The sequence below is a fragment of the Onychomys torridus genome, chromosome 8 (genome assembly GCF_903995425.1).
Source record: "Onychomys torridus chromosome 8, mOncTor1.1, whole genome shotgun sequence".
NCBI lineage: Eukaryota > Metazoa > Chordata > Mammalia > Rodentia > Cricetidae > Onychomys > Onychomys torridus.
This window is the reverse complement of record NC_050450.1, coordinates 10,121,029-10,136,000: the sequence shown is the minus strand read 5'-3', so window position 1 is coordinate 10,136,000 and position 14,972 is coordinate 10,121,029. Positions and strand designations below refer to the sequence as shown.

Genomic DNA, 14,972 nt, shown 5'->3' with positions numbered 1-14,972 from the left:
TGAGAGGGCTCAGTGGGTAGAGGGTCTTGCTGCCAAGCCTGGTGCCCTGAGTTTAACCCCTAGAACGCACCTAGTGGAAAGAACTGACTCCTGGGAATTGTTCTCTGACCTTCACATACAGGCTATGTGTTCACGCCTACACACACAAAAGATTTTTGGTTTGGTTTTGTTTTTATTTTTTAGACAGGATTTCACTCTGTAGACTAGGCTGGCCTAGAACTTACAGAGATTGATCCTCCTGCCTCTATCTCCTGAGTGCTGAAATTGAAGATGTGTGCCAGCACATGCCACCAATAAACAAATTTTTTAAATCAGTCAACAAAATAAGCTAAGCTGTTGAATGAAATCCAGCTGAAGCTGTGGTGGCCCCTGATCTACGGGGCCTTTCTGAGGTCATGGGCAATCTGCAATGTCAGGAAGCTGCCACAGCTGCCGTGAGCAGCATGTGCAAATGTCCTGGGGTAAGAAATGCCCTGCCTAATACAGAACAAAAACAGAGAGTGGCCCAAAGGAAGCCAGTAATGGGGAACATGGGAGGAAGTGAGGTCAGCGGAGGAAGTGAGGTCAGCAGAGGAAGTAGAAAAGGCCTCCACAGACAGAGTGGGCCTCCCAGCCCTGCCAGCTACTGCGCCTGGCAGTCCTGGGAGGGACATATGCCCTGTTGTGTTCCTCCCTCTCTGCTGATTTCCTGGGACTGTCTGGAGACAGCAGACCCCACTGGGGTGACAGGCTGGGCAGGAAGACAGATCCACAGATGTGCACAATGAACCGATGCACTGTGGTGCTGCTGGGCCCAACCCCCGTTCTGATTCCTATCTCTGCATCAGAGCCCCACACTCAGCCATTGCCCCTCTGCCACCTCACAAACCTCTGTGAAACTTTGGTGTCACCCATTTGTCACTCAATAGAGTCCCAGCCCAATCCTGTTACACTGGTAGATGGGGAAACTGAGACATGCTGTGAACCCAGAGTTCCTGAGGGACACTTAGTTCTGTCCCCAGCCTTATTGCCTTCGTGTGGGTGTGGCCATGATTTAATACCCTTTTTCTTCTCTTCCAACTGAACTAAGTAGTGAGCCTAAGACTCTGCATTTCCCCACATAGGGAAGCTGCCTGTGCCCAGATTGGATGGGCTGTGTGACCTTGAACAGGTAGTTTACCCCCTCGGTGCCTTCACTTTCCCACCTGTAAAATGGGAATACTCCTGACTAGCTCACAATTAGGCCCACATCCATGAGGCATTTAGAATGACCTTTGCCACATAACATGTTCATAAAGTGACGTATAATTTCTGGATCCCTGCAGGGTCATGCGTTTCCATTGTTACAGTGATCTATCCACTTCTTTTGTTCGTTCGTTCATTCATTCATTCATTTGTTCATTCATTCAACAAACACTAACTGAGCTCAGCCAAGCCCAGATGAGGAAAGACCTGAGGTACACAGGAAGGATGTAGGCAAGACACACCAATATCCTCAGTGGCAGAGCCCTGCTCACTGGTCAGCATCAGCAGGACTCTGCATAGCCCCATGGTTCTGGGCAGATAACTGAAAGCCAAGTTGCCCCACCCGGAACTCCAGGCCAAGACCATCCAAGTTCCACCAGCCCTGCCAGAGCCCAGCCTCAACCCCATGGGCTGGCCCCCTTCCCACCTCCGGGGAGGGCCCAGGACAGAAATCCGGCCCTGCCCACCTGACTGTGACCTGATAACCCCTGTGAAGGGGAAGCCGGTTGTTTGGAAGGAAACAGTGCAGAATGAGTGCAGCCGAGCATCAGATGGGCTGTGCTGGGGGCACACTGCAGTCCTGGCCTGAGAAGCTGCGGAGCCTGACTCCTGCCACATAGACACGGGCACAGGATGCGGGCTTCAGGGTGGGTGTGGGCACAAGCCCTCAGAGCACCAGACCACACCAGACCATGGTCCTTCAAAACCCCTAATAAAGAAGAAAACAGCCAGCGGGACTGTACACACCTTTAGCCTCAGCACTGGCAGGGTGGTGATGGTGGTGGAGGTGAGACCCACAGACAACAGGCATGCCCCCAGAACTCGAGAGTCAGCTGGTCTAGCCAAATTGTCCAGATCTCAAATAAATAAGGTGGAAAACTAACCGAGAAGGCATTCTAATGTCAATGCCCACACTCTCATCCACACAGGTAAGGGCATCCGAGCATGCATGAGCACATGCACGTGCGTGTACACACACACACACACACACACACACACACTCATGAACACAGGCTGGCCTTGAACTCTATAACTGAGGATAACCCTAAAGTTTTAAACTTCCTGTGTCCTTCTCTCAATTGGTTGGATTACAGGTGTGTGCCTACCTACTACCTCCCTCTCTTCCTCCTTCCCTCCCTTCCTCTTCCCCTCCTTCCTTCCCTCCCTCCCTCCCTCCCTCCCTCCCTCCCTCCCTCTTCCCCTCTCTCCCTCCTTTTTCCTATCCTTCCCTCCCTCCCTCTCTTCCTCCCTCCCTCCTTCCCTCCCCTTCCTCCTCCTCCTCCTCCTCTCTCTTTTTCTTTTTCTTCTTTGTCACTAGGTAGTTACAGTAGTTCTGGCCAGCTTAAAATTCCCAGCCATCCTCCTGCCTCAGCCTTCCATGTGCTGGAATTACAAGCATGTATCACCATGCCTGGCTTCCTCCTGGCATTTTCTTATCCACAGGGAGGATTTTTACTCCCTGGCTGCACTTGGGGAATATTGTGTCACCTCTGGCCTCTTCCATCAGGCCCTGGGGAGGAGAGCTGGGTCAGGGCCGTAGAAATAAATCATCTCCTCAATGATCCTCATGGAACCCATGTTCTTGCCTGGCCACTTTAGGGAGTTTCCAGTCTCATAGCTGACAGACTCCTGGATGGCTCTGTGATAAACCTGCTCAGGCCCCACCTACAGTAATGGAGCATGGGCTGCTACAGCTTTCTGAAGTATCCCAGGTGATCCCAAGGGTAACCGCAATGGAGAAACTCCCATAATTCAATCTCCCAGGTGTGCAAATAGGGAAACTGAGACCCAGGGGAAAAAGTGATAACTGTCTAGGGTTTTGTGGCCAGCTACTGAACATGCAGAGTTCAAAGCCAAGACCTCAGATTCCCAAGCTAGCTCAGCCCTGATGGGGGGGGGGGGGTGTCAGACAAGAGCTGTGTGAACGTGGGGGCACAGCTGCCTGTCTGGAGCTGTGGGAAGACCCTCCCCACCCCCACTGACATCCTGTACAATTCCTGGAGTGGGTGGAGCTTGTGGGTAAAGTGGCGGTTGGGACTCTGGGGCAGAATGTTTTAGTAGAGAGTAGGGACCAGAAGTTGGGTGGCAGGAGGGAGGATGGTTAGGGAGCTGTCGAACATAGAGTCATGACAGACAGGAAGAATACAGCCAAGAGATCTATGCTACCAGGCCTGGGATTGGCCTAGAGTGCTTGCCTAGCATGCACAAAGCCCTGCATTCCATCCCCAGCACTGCAGAAACTGGGCATGGAGACATACACTTGTGAACCCAGCACTCTGGAGGTCAGAGAATCAGAAGTTCAAGGCCGTCCCTGGTTACTTAGAAGCTCCAGGGCAGCCTGGACTACATCAGGCCCTGTCTTAAAAACAAACAAAGGAGATCTGTGGCACAGAAGCGCAGCTAGTTAATGAAAATGTGTTGGCTACCTCTCCCCTCCTCTCCCCGCTCTCTCTTTGCTTTAATCTCTTCCTTGGTGTGGAGTGTGAGCCCAGGACCTTGCATATCCTAGGCCAGGCTCTAATATGCTCTCAGCCTTCTCCCCTATGCTCCTTTTTAACTTTGGAAGGAGGTCTCACTAAGATGCCTGGGCTGGCCTTGACTTCCTTCTGTAGCCAAGTGCATTCCTGCGGTGTGCTGAGAGACAGTGTTCATTGTCTCCACCACAGAATCAATGCCTCTGTGGAATTAATAGAAGGATTTATCTTTCTAACACACACACACACACACACACACACACACACACACACACACTTCAAAATACAGGATAAAATGTGAACTGTTTTATGTATCGATTAAGTAAGTACATTTGGGAGGGTGAGGTAATGTCTCCTCCGGCTGGTGGCAGGAGAAATGAGAGGCAGGCTCAGCAGAGGGTTAGGCGTGGTGGCTGTGTGACACTGGAGGCCCAGCAGAGCACATGCACCAGGAGAGGAAGAAGGGGAGGGGAGAGGGAGGGGAGGGGGAAGGAAGGATAAGAGAGGGAGGGAAATATGAGACCAGAGGACTCGATGGGCTCTTTGAAGGGAATAGGTCCACATGAGAAGGAATTCTAGAAGGATCCAGGAACAGAGAGTAGCTCCCACTGAAAGGGAGTGAGGAAGTAAGGTCTTCAACCAATAACTGTAGTGAATGGGGATCTGCCAACAATCTAACGGTTGGCTTTTTTTTTTTTCCCAAGATGGGGTTTCTCTTGTGTGGCCCTGGCTGTCCTGGAACTTGCTTTGTAGGCCAGGCTGGCCTCGAACTCACAGAGATCTGCCTGCCTCTGCCTCCCGAGTGCTGGGATTAAAGGCTTGCGCCACCACTGCTCCCAGCTTTTATTTATTTTTTAACAGTAGGTATTGAGCCCAGGCCTTGCATGTGCAGGCAAGAGCTCTCTGCTACTGAGCTGCAACCAGCCCTCTGTTTTTCTTTTTCTTCTGAGACAGAGTCTCAGTAAGTTATCCAGTCTGGCCTTGAGTTTGCTCTGCTGTCCTGGCAGGCCTTGAGCTTGCCATCCTCCTGCTCCCAGAGGCAGGGCTGATGAGCTTGTACCATCAGTCTAGGCTCTAATGGCTGTCTTTGGAAGCAGATTCTGCCCCCAGATCCAAGGGGCAGGAAGCCCAGTGACACCCTGAGGCGCCTTTCGAGGAAGAGTTGCACCCCCAGGCACAGCGCTTGGCCCCGAGGCTTACAGAGCTGTGAGCTAACATGAGTGGCAGACACCTCTACACTTGTAAAAGCTGAAGAGGGCTGCAGGGTCAAACGCAGAGTACCCCATCTACCCAGAGAGGTTGGAAATGCCCCCCAAAAAGCTGAAGCCTGGTTACCTGTGCGGCAAGGCTGACAGACCTGCCAAGGGGACAGGTGCAGACAGGGCCAGAGAGTCCAACAGGACCCTAACTGAGTGGTGCCACAGCATCCTCCCTCCTGCCACTGCCCGTGTGCCCACCTTGCCCGGTGCACCCGAGAGCCCTCTTGGCTCATAGCATGCACACAAGGTTCTGCAGGCAGGGGACGAGGAACGAAGAAGAGATTCGGGATTCTCACCACAGACCACTGTGAACCAGTGGAGGACAAGACCCAGCATTCCCCTGGGAACAAAGGGTCCCAGTGTGCAAGGTGTGGGGAGTAAGCTGTGACCTCTCAAAGTTACTCTGTATGGCACGAAATGGTGGCTTTCAAGACCTGTCTTGCCAAGGGTGACTCTGTTTTCCATAACAGCATTTGATTTGAGGCAAGATAATTCTGCATCTTGTTTGTACACACAGATGCCACCACCTGTCCAGCACCTCCCACGAGGCACTGTGTGTGACCCTACTCCTGAGGAGACATGGAAAAATGTCTGCTCACCCCAGACAGGAGACTGATGACAGACTAAAGTAAAGATACCGTCAAAGCCCCAACATCGTGAACCAATTAGTTTTATTGGGGTTACTTATCCGAGCAGAAATGACACAAAGACAGGGCATCATCGAACACCACAAACGCTACAAACCTGGGGCACACTGCACCACCTGTGGGCAGCTCCACAGACCAAAGAGCATCTGTGGTGGTCTGAATGAAAATGGCCCCCATAGGCTCACAGGGAGTGGTGCTATTAGGTGGAGTGGCCCTGTTGAAGGAAGTGTGTCACTAGGGGGTTGGATTTTGAGGTCTCAGATGCTCAAGCTCAGGCTCAGTGACTGACAGACAATTCTTTTCCTGTTGCCTGTGGATCCAGATGTAGAACTCTCAGCTCCTTCTCCAGCACCATGTCTGCCTGCATGCCGCCATGCTTCCTGCCATGATGATAGTGGACTCAACCTCTAAAGTGTAAGCCAGCCCCAATTAAATGTTTTCCTTTATAAGAGTTGCTATGGTCATGGTGTCTTATCACATAATAGAAACCCTAACTAACACAACATCTTGAACTGTTTATTTCAGCTGGTCTAAGAGTGTCTTTCAGCAGTCCTTACCACTTATACACACTTGAAGGGGCAGGGACCTAGTGAATTTGGTCAATTTCAGGGACTTCCTGAAGTCTTTGAGTTGTTTACTTCCTGATGCAAAAATACTTCCCTTTGGGATGGGATGTTTCATTTCCCTTTAGAACAGTTTCTCTCAACCTTCCTAATTCTGCAACCCTCTAATATAGTTCCTCATGTTGTGGTGACCCCAAAACATAAAATTAAAATTATTTTTGTTACTACTTCATAACTGTAATTTTGCTGCTGTTATGAATTTTAATGTAAATACCTGTGTTTTCTGATGGTCTTACGCAACCCCTGTGAAAGTGTCATTCACCCTCCAAACAACCTCAACCCACAGGTTAAGAAACACTGCTTTAGATCATTCTTTGCCTTAAGGAGTCTTCCTTCAAGATGGAGATTTTTCTCACGTGGGAAACTGCATAACAGGCACAAATTGAGAGTCTATTCCAAAAGTAAAATGAGGACAAAGTCGATTGGTAGTGTCTTAGGGTTTTTTATTGCTGTGATGAGACACCATGACCGAGGCAACTCTTACATAAAAACATTTAATTAGGTGGCTCACTTACAGTTTCAGAGGTTCAGGCTGTTATCATCCAGATGGGGAGTATGAAGGCATGTAGGCAAGCACGGTGCTGGAGCTGAGAGTGCTACATCTTGACTCAGAGGCAACAGGAAGTCAACTGACTGTCACACTGAGTGATGCTTGAGAAAAGAGACCTCAAAGCCCGCATCCCGGTGACACACTTCCTCCAACAAGGCCACACTCCTTAATAGCACAACTCCTTTGGTGGGGGGACTATTTGCTTTCAAACCACCACAGGTAGCATGTCTGTACAAGGACATATTAAAACCCTATCAGGGCTGGCAAGATGTCTCAGTAGTGAAAGATGGTTGCCACCACGTCTGAAACCTAGGTTCAATCCCCAGGACTTACACTGTGGAAGGAGAGGACAAATGCTTTAGAACTTTTTAAAAATTAAAATCAAACCCTATGGGAAAAACCTTTCCTGGCACCCCTTTAACACAGAGTCTGACGTTAGCAGTCCTCTCGCTCACAGTTTGATGACAATGGCCATAGACTCGCCATCAGACGACGCCGTGAACACACTTAACTACCAAGTGATGCCCTCCCTTGAATTGCCTTTGTCTGTCTGAGGTCCGTGTGCACCTAAGCCTGCCCTTTCCAACAGTGTTGCACCTCCATAGTTCAGCTATGGGAGCCTGGGAGCTCTCCACCTGGGCGTATTACTATCTTTCAGTACTCAGTAATTCTTTTTGACTTTTGATTTGTTTTTTTGTTTGTTTGTTTTTAAGATGAGGTCTTGCATAGCCCAGGCTGATCTCAAAACACAATCTGCATCAGAGGATGGCACTGAATTTATGATCTTCTTGCCTCCACTTCCTGGATACTAGGATCGCACCAGTTTATGCAGTGCTGGGGCTGGAACCCCAGGCCTCATGCACACTGGGAAACACACTACCACTGACTCAAACCCTCCATCCTGCGTTAACTCTTCCATCTGCGATGGTTTCTGTCTCTGCTGACTCCAACACATACTAACATTGAGCACAGGAGACATAGGTGTGTCTTTCCAGCATAGAGCACTTGGGACAGGGTCACTGGCAAAGAGACAGTTCTCTTCAGGGACATCCTCTTTGTGTTTCAGCCCAGGATCCTTAGCTCCACTGAGGCACGCTTGGATTCCCAGGACTTCAAAGAGACACACCCACACAGTAACCCGGGGAAGCTGGTAAGTCCCCAGTGTTTTTCAAGATCTGAGAGAAAAGGAAAGAGGCCAGTGCCCCAGACATACCCAGCTCTGTAGACTGCTTTCCTATTGGAAAGTTCCTAGCTCAGAGTTTTTTAGACCATTTGTAAGAAAAGGCTAAAGCCCCAGTTGTCTGTGTTTAATTTCAGTTCTTCACAAAGCAGTACTTCCTTAATAGGCAAGAGTCATCATGGTGCCTGCACCACCAGTGCAACAGCCAATGAAGAAGGTGCCCCATGACAACAGCCAATCCAATGGAGGTGCCCCACGACAACAGCCAATCCAATGGAGGTGCTCCACAAAAACAGCCAATCACGTTGAAAATTTCTTTCTTCCTTCCTTTTTTTTTTTTTCTTCTCCCTTTTGAGACATAATTTTACTACGTAGCTTAGGCTGGTCTGGAACTCATAATCCCTCTGCCTCAGCCTCCTAAGTGCTAGGACTGCAGTCACGAGCCTCCATACCCAGCTGCCGAGAAGGTTCCTGAGCATTTGTTCTCTGGGTCAACTTGGCTCTCCGTGAAGAACAAAGAGATAGACAGAGTCACAAATGGGTGTTTGAGTGTTGACAGCTACAAGGCCCAGCTGTCTACCCCCACACAAAGTGCTGGAGCAGAGGGATGGGGGGCACCAAGGCAAATGCCTACTCTACAGCTGTGCCCTGACAGTAGAGTGCCAAGCCTGGGAACCAGGAATGAGAGGGTCCTTGGACCACAAAGCCATCGAGGGAGGCCGTGGTGAAGACCTTCCCAGGACCTGGGCACTGGGCCTTGGACCTTCTCTTGTTCAGGATCACCTCACTGTGGGAGGGGAAGATTTGTTTGACTCAAGGCCACACCCGTCACCACCATGCCTCTTTGGACTACACTTCTCTGGAGATGTTTGTCTTGTTCCTGGTGCAGATTCCAGCAGGGAAGGAATGCACTCTAAAAGCAGGGGTCAGCGTCAAGGGCCCCAAGTCTGTGGACCCAGCCTGGGGACAGCTGGCCTCAGAAGGCCAGGCATGAAGTGATGACAGGGTTGGGCAGTGATACTGTCCCAGCCCAGCATTCAAGAGATAGCAGCTCAGATTGCCCGCCCCTCCCAGGTCCCAAGGAGCCCACAAGGAGGGAGTGGAGGAAGGGGGCGTGGAAGTGCCTCCATTCCTTGCAGAGTGGGCCCACGCATGCCCCCTGGGCTAGTGCCACAGAGCTTCAGGGCTAGAGTTCAGTAATGCCTTAGCCCCAAGTCCTGCACACAGTAGGGCATCCCCCATACAGTAGGCACTGAAAATATTTGCTGAGGACATGTACCCCAGCAGGCCTTGGCTAGACTCCTGACACCGCCCACTCCCCAGCCTCATCTCAGGCTGGCATTGTTACATTCCTCCAGGTTTGGAATGTCTCTGCTCACAGTCAATGTCAGCTGGTTCTGAGGACACCCAGATCCAGAGCTCTGCTAGGGCCTTGTAAAGAACATAAGACTCATCCAGAGAGGAACAGATCACATGTAGTCCTCCCAGACCCCTTCAGTGGGTGCCATGAGAGAACCCCAATCCGGGCCTGTTGTACTCTGAAACCTGGAACCCCATATTAGGTGGAGGTTGGCCAGCAGAAGCAGAGGTACTGGAGCCTGCAACCTCCCTGCCTGGCTTCCCAGCCCCGTCCTCCATACCAGTGCCTCACCTTCCAAGAGCCCTCCCCTAACTCCTGTCTCTACTTAAGCAGACATCTGCCTGACATCTCAGCTTTGTGTGAAGGTGATGAGTTTGGATCTTTCCTCTGTCATAGGCTGTGCTGCCTTTGGTGGAGTCACTCAACCTCTCTGTGCTTCTGTTTTCCCATGTGTAGATTGGAAAGTCAGGAACATGTCCCATATCTTCATCTTGGAAGCAGCTTTCTGCCTCTGAAGATTTCCCTGGGAGGCTGTCATGTGACTTTGTACTTGCTAATGCAGACGAATTCGGAACTCAACTTCTCAGCCCTACTGCTCCATACTGGCTTGTCCTTTGGTGAACATGGCAGCAGAGGCAGCTGGATCTTTGGGAACAGTGCCAGCTGAGCTCACATATCTGCAGGGACAGTAGTATGCTTACTAAGCACTCCCCAAAGAATAGCCACAGTGTCACCTCTAGCCATCTCCCATGTGTGTCCTTGTCCTCGAACCCTGAATTTAGTGTAGTGAGTGTGTGTTGGCGGCGGTGGGGGTGGGGGGAGCATGCCTACATGCTTGCTTCAATGTAAAAACAACATCAATCTGGGGAGATAGCTCAGTGGTTAGTGTTCTCTGCACAAGCATGAGGACCTGAGTTTGGCCCCCCAGCAGGTGTCTAAAAAGTGGTGTATGGTGGTACACAACTGTAATCTCAGCACTGAGAGGTAGAGACAGGAGCCTCAGGCTTTAAGCTGATCAGTGAGCTCCAGGTTCAGTGAAAGACCTGTTTAAATAAAATATGATTGGAGAGATGGCTCAGTGGTTGAAATCACATGCTGTTCTTACAGAGAACCTGAATTCAGTTCCCAGCACCCACATAGTGGCTCACAACCATCTGTAACTCCAGTTTTAGGGGACCCAACATCCTTATCTGGCCTCCCTGGATACCATGCATGCACACGGTACACATATGTGGTGGTTTGAATGAGAACGGCCCCCATAAGATCATGTGTGTGGTCTCCGGCTAGTGGAACTGTTTGGGAAGGATTAGGAGGTGTGGCCTTGTCAGAGGAGGTGTGCCACTGGGGGTGGGCTTTGAGGTTTCAAAAGTCCACCAGCCTTTCTCTCTCTTCTCTTCTCTTCTCTTCTCTTCTCTTCTCTTCTCTTCTCTTCTCTTCTCTTTTCTCTCTCTGTCTCTCTCTCTCTGTCTCTCTCTCTCTCTCTGTCTCTGTCTCTCTCTCTCTCTCCTGCCCACAGATCAGGATGTAGCTCTCAGCTACTTCTCCAACACCCTGCCCACCACTGTGCTCCCCACCATGATGATAACAGACTAACTCTGTGAAGCTGTGAGCAGTCCCAATGAAATGTTCTCTTCTATAAGTTGCCTTGGTGGTGGCTTCTCTTCACAGCAACAGAAAAATGACTAAGACAACATGCATACACGCAGACACTCATAAACGTGAATTTCTTTTTAAAGGTGATGTGCAGTGTTCACATCCTGCCTTCACAAAGGCATGTATGAGCAAACATATCCATATATTAATGTGCACACCGATGCATACACCACACACACACATCCACAATATATAAATACACTTATATACTTTTCTCTGTGTGTATTTATGAATATATCAGACAATGAGATCAATCATGGGTAAGAAGTCTCAAATAGGCCAGGCATGGTGCTACGCACTTTTTATTCCAGGACTCAGGAGGCAGAGGCAGGTGGATCTCTGAGTTCAAGAACGTCTTGATTACAGAGATCTAAGACAGCCAGAGCTACACAGAGAAACCCCAACTCAAAACAAACAAACAAACAAACAAACAAACAAACAGAACCAAACAAACAAAAAAGTCTCAAAGAGGCTCGAGGTACAAGTGAATCAAGAAAACCATAGCTGCACCTTGGTAGCTGTGTCTGCCAGTGGTCAGAATACCCCTCTGTGGTTAAACACCCTTGAGGTTGCAGACTAGCTGTCCCACCATGTCAGAAACTAAGGTGCCAGGATATTCGCCCACACTTGTGCTCTAGTGAACAGCCCACATCCTCAAAGACCCGGCTTCTTTACAGTATCATTTACGTTGTTGTGACCCTCCTTGTGAGCTATCCTAGAGGATCATGGGAAGATACTCTAAAAGGGTGATCCAGTCCACCACAACTAGGGATAGAAAAAGAGTCACTTTACCTCATGAATATACCACCCACCTAATAAATATTCATAAAAATCTCTCTACTCCTCAGACTCACAACACAGATCCCACTGTGCTGCCCCCATGGTGGAGCAGCCCACTCCTGTCTCTCTGGAGCACTTTGCTAAAGAAACTTTTTAGACTGTGTCTCTCGACTGAATTCTTCCCTGTGAAGAAACAGGAACAGAGAATCTCCTACAGCTCCAGTACTGGATTGAACGGCAGCACTAAATGTCACTTAGATTGTCGAAACTTGTCACAGTGGTTGGAGCCTGTGTTCTCTTGGTTTGTGTTGTTCTTGCCTCACACACACTAGGCAAGCACTCACCACTGGCTCATAACCACGGCCCATTCCCTTCTTGTTAAGTGATGGCCAAAGATAGTGCAGGTGTTGTCTTTTTAACTCTGTGTGCAAAGGAAGACGTGTCCCTTCCTCCCATGCTGTGTGTAACTTCAAGGCAACCAGGATTACAGTTAGGAAATTTTCCCATACAGAGTTCCATGGGGCAATTGATGTCAATAGGAAGAAAGTGCCTGTCATGAATGTCATTTTGTATTTTCTAGTAGTCACGGTAAACAGGCAAATGGGTAAGGTGACTTCAGTTCCTGCTTTTGGGAACCTAAGGCAGGAGGATCGAAGGTTCAGCCTGGGCTATATATTAAGATGGGAAATTAATTTCATATGTTTTCTTTAGCTCATTATGTCCTGAATGCTATAAGCATAGTATATAAAAATTCAGAAATATATTCTCTTTTATCTGACAATAACACTTGAAAATCTAGAGTTGTTTAACATTCAGAGTCCATGTCAACTCCAAATGGTACTCAATAGCTGGGTTGCTGAGTGTTCCATATTGGAAAGCCGGCTAGGCCTTCTTCCTAAGGGCTAAAAGCTTCCCAAACTGACTAGGGCACACCCAGTTGTTTGACCAAGGCTGGGTGTCAAGAAGACCAGGATCTTCTGAAATAAAACTCCAATAGGACATAAAACAGTCTGAATTAAAAACCCAGCAGCTGCCCTGAGGGACCTTTATGCACTGTTTCCTCATCCATGAGATAGGTCTATTTCAATATCCCACCTCGGGTATTTTTGTTTGTTTGTTTTGAGATAGGGTTTTGTGTAGCCTAGGCTAACCTTACTAGATAGCCGAGGATGACCCTATTCTCCTCTGTCCACCTTCTGAGTCCTGGGATTACAAGCCATGCATCACCACACCCAGTTTTATTTGGTGATGAGTACCAAACACAAAGCCTCGTGCATTCCGGGCAAGTGCTCTGCCAACTGAGCCACATCCCCAGCCTGCCCTCAGGGCTTTGTGAAGACATACTGTGATTTGAGCATGTGAACCCTAGATGTTAGGAGCAATAAATGAAGGAGCTGACATAAAAAAAATACCCTTCAAAATGATCAAAAATAATTATCATTAGGAGAGAGATCCTCACCATGGTGGGAAACCAGGCAAAGAACATTAGCATCATATCCAAGGTGGCATAACAGGATTGGAAAGGAAAATGAGCCTTCCCTTCAAAACTCAAAGAGGTATAGCATTAAGAGAGATGGCTGCTATGCATAGATGGAGCAGGATGAAGGGAAGACTTCAAGTCCCTTGAACAACAGGTTTTTCTGACATGTTCTCAAGAGACTGTGAAAAGTTCTACACCACACGTGACTCAGCCTGGCTTAGCTCATGTGCCAAGGGGCACAGAGGCAGGTACTAGGTAGGACTATAAAGTGTGCATTTGCAAGAGAGAAGAACTGGGTTTGCATTTCCCTGGAGCCTAAATATTCTAGCATGTGCCTGTCCTTTGTTGTTCTAAGGACAGGCTGCAGAGGGCTGTGGTCTGATTTTTCCCAGACCACATCTGGTGTCATAGTGACGGGTCCCTGATCTTAACAAGAAAACTTGGACCTGGAGAGATGGCTCAGAGGTTGTAAGTACTTACTGTTCTGGCAGAAGACTTGAATAGTTTCCAGAACCAACCTCAGTGACTCTCTACTGTCATAACTCCACCTCCAGGGGAGCCAACATCCTCTTCTGGACTCCAAGGGCAACTGTACTCATGCGCACACGCCAACACACTCTCTCTCTCTCTCTTAAAAATAAAATAAAATGTAGAAATGTTAAGAAAATGAAGAAACTCAATCTACTTTATGGTGGTTACAGGGCAGCTGATATCAGAGTGCACTTAGGGTAGGCAGTCCCATGAAGCCTTCACTTCTATCTCCTTAAGCATGGTGGCACACAGACGCAATCTTGGCACTCAGGAGGATTTCAAGTCTGAGGCTAGCCTGGGCTATTCAGCAAGATACTATCTTACAGTGAGCTTTTCAGTTCTCTTCTGCGATTAGGGGCCTAATCATGTACCCAGATGCCAGCTCTTCATGTGGTGGCTTTATCTGATGACCCGTAGTCATCACAGGAGAGTAACACAATACAATACCAAGGGCGTGTCCCGTGGCTGTCCGGCTCCACCACTCTCAGAGTTTGAGATTGAATCTCCTACTTAGACCCAGTGTGACTCCTCTTGGCAAAATCAGTGTGTCTCATCCAGTGGTAACAAGCCAGTTCCTTTCCTATGCTGCCCGTGAATTCCCTCGGCCACAGCAAGACTGCGTTCAGTTCTGTGCAGCACCACAAACCACCCCTTTGTGCTGCGTGGGAGCGATGGAGTGCTGGGGTGAGCTCTGGCCAGCCGGGCTCTTGGGAACAGTGAATGGTAAGTTCTCTCCTCTGACACCAAGCCCAGCCCAAGTCGTTTCATTCAAACCTGTGTGATAAGCAGGGAAACAGGTTTCACTCAGGCCTGGCTCTGTCAGCTACACAGAGAGACTGAGCAGCTGTCCTTAACTGTTGGGACAGAAACCCAGATGTGTGAGCCTTGGCTGAACCCTCCAGAAAGACACAGGATCTCATTGTGCAGTTCAGGCTAGCCTGGAGCTCATGGGCAACCCTTCCTCAGCCTCCTGAATGCTAGGATTACAGGTATGAACCATCAGGCCCAGATTCTTAAACTGGGAGCATTTGGGACAGATTTGTCCATGGTCAGTAGGAATCATGGATAAGACCTGGGTCTTGAGCTCTCAGTCCAGCATCGCCTGTTAGGGCACCACAGTTATTCTGAGTGTCCAGGGACAAAGGGCACATTCCCAAAGTGCAGTTCAGGAGGAAACTACACAGTATGGCACAGTGCATTTGATTTTAGGG

General features: G+C 49.2%; 1 long non-coding RNA gene across 1 annotated transcript in view; it reads left to right on the top strand.

Annotated features, from left to right (window-relative positions):
• Positions 1 to 10,306, top strand: part of LOC118590251 — a 32,618-nt gene extending 22,312 nt beyond the window's left edge. The window contains exons 2-3 of the long non-coding RNA XR_004945718.1: positions 7,844 to 7,927; positions 9,774 to 10,306. This is a non-coding gene — a long non-coding RNA (uncharacterized LOC118590251). The remainder of the gene's footprint in view (positions 1 to 7,843; positions 7,928 to 9,773) is intronic.
• The last annotated feature ends 4,666 nt before the right edge of the window (positions 10,307 to 14,972 follow it).